Below are 2,131 nucleotides of genomic sequence, written 5' to 3'. Positions count from 1 at the left end.
GAGGCCACAGTAGATGAGGAAATTGGAAGCAAAGGTGGTGCCGGTGTTGGCCAAGGCCACCTGCAGGCAGCACCAGCTCAGTGACGGCTTCCGCCCGAACCTGTGTTGGAGACAAGCACCGCGGGGGCCTGGAGAGGGGCCCTGGGGACCTGGGCCTGGAGGCAGGTGCTTCAAGGGAAAGGAGGGTTCGAGAGGGTGGGGCGCCTGCTGGGGCACCCGGTGCAGACTGCGCCTGCACCCCGGATCTCCTAGCAGCATGCTCCGCGTGTGCTTGTTACAAAAATGGCAGACGCCTTCATCTCAGGGCCAGCGTCACCTCAGGGTCAAGAAAGGGCTTTGGCTGGGGCGCCTGGGTGGCTCAGTTGGTCAAGCGTCTGCCTTCAGCTCGGGTCATGGATCGAGTCCCACTTCGAGCTTACTGCTCAGTAGGGAGCCTGCTTCTCCTCTCCCTCTCCCACTGCCTCTCTCCCTGGCTTGTGCTCTCTCTCTCTCTCATTCTCTCTCTCTCTCAAATAAATAAATAAAATCTTAAAAAAAGAGAATGGGTTTTGGTTGAATCACTGTATTGCACACCTGAAACTCATGTTACAATACATGTTAACTAACTGGAATTTAAACAAAAACTGAACAAAGATAGGCTTTGGCATCCGAAGCCTGGGTCTGAGCACAGCTCTGTCCTGCCTGGGTGACCCTGGGCACAGGACTCGCCCCCGTCTGTGCGATGAGGGTGTGCATGATGACAGCCCCGCAGAGTTGTGAAAATCATGATGCCGACCAAGGGGGCAGAGCGGCCGGGAGGCTGAGCGCACGTGGCCTTGGGCAAGCCGGCCGGCCCCCTGCCAGTCTGCGCACGGGGACCAGAGCTCCCATGAGACAACCGGTGTCGGACCCTCAGCCCTCACCTGCACACCCACCATGCCACTACCACTCCGAGGCTGCCTTAGCCCGAGTCACAGCCTGCATTTAGCTAAAGTGTGCGTCGGTCCAATGGGAGAGATGTGGGCAAAGCTCAGCCCGCCTGTCTGCGCAGCGCCCAGAACAAGGACGTGCGGCCCAGACCCAGGGCGAGGTCTGGATGCCGACTCTGGCCCTGGCACCAGGCTCACTGGGCAGGCTGCAGACCGACGGCGATCTGGCTCCCTGTGTGGACGGCCCCTAGGGAACGAGCCAGAGCCGCATGGCAGCTGTCCTCTGAAAGTGCCACCTGGACCCCATCCTTCCCCACTGCTTGGGCCCCCCGCCATGCTCAGGATTAAATAAGGCCCCCAGAGGACGATGGTAGCAGAACCACAGCATGAGGAGGCCACCCTGTGCCAGCTCTGTCTGTGATTAACTCCCTTTCTGTGATTGACCCACGATAACCCCATGGATAGAGCCAGGTCCCCACTTACAGGAAGAAACGGAGGCACAGAGAAGCAACACACCCACCTTCTAGGGAATTAGGGCAAGAGAAGCGGGGATGGGAAACCAGGGGTCAGACCCCAGAGCCCGCACGGTCAGGAGAAAGTTGGGGAGCTGTTCATTCATTCACAAAATAATGATTGAGTGCGTGCTGTGTGCTGGATGCTGGGGACACGACGCCCCTGCCTTCTTGGAGCCATGTGTCTTGGGGACGCACACGGTGGATGAGCGAGCACGTGCGTGAGTGAGCACTGTCAGAGTAGGTGCAGTGAGGAAGGAAGGAAGGCATGGCCCAGGCGGGGCCCCCAGCATGTGGTGGGAGGAGGCTGCCTGGGGTTGAGGCCTGCGTGCTGGGCACGAAGAGACCACGGGGAGAACCTTCAGAGCGAGGCTCGGCCACTGGCCACCAGCCCCTCGGGGTCTGTAGCCGGGATGCCGGGGTGCTCCGGGAGGGCCGTCATGGCCGTGGGGGAGAAGCCAAGTGCCAAGCAGGGGTGGAGGGATGGGGGGGCAGGAACTGTCCTCAATGCGGTGGCGCTGGAGGACCTCAGGCTGGCATCAACCAGATCCACATATAGGTTTTTGCAAAGTCACTCTGAATGGAGGCAAGAGACCCTTGAGGAGGCCAGAGCCTGCCTGGGCAAGAGAGGCAGGTGGCTTGGGCCAGGGGCAGTATGGAGGAGAGGGGTGTGGGTCTGGAGCTGGGGGTGAGGGTAGGAGAACAGGGCTG

General features: G+C 60.4%; 1 protein-coding gene across 1 annotated transcript in view; it reads right to left on the bottom strand.

Annotated features, from left to right (window-relative positions):
- The window catches only part of SLC22A11 (solute carrier family 22 member 11), a 19,707-nt gene that overhangs the window by 16,314 nt on the left and 1,262 nt on the right, over positions 1–2,131 (bottom strand). The window lies entirely within an intron of this gene.

Source organism: Ailuropoda melanoleuca, chromosome 16, assembly GCF_002007445.2.
Source record: "Ailuropoda melanoleuca isolate Jingjing chromosome 16, ASM200744v2, whole genome shotgun sequence".
NCBI classification, from domain to species: Eukaryota; Metazoa; Chordata; class Mammalia; order Carnivora; family Ursidae; genus Ailuropoda; species Ailuropoda melanoleuca.
The sequence above is the reverse complement of the archived record's forward strand: the minus strand, read 5'-3'. Positions and strand labels throughout refer to the sequence as shown.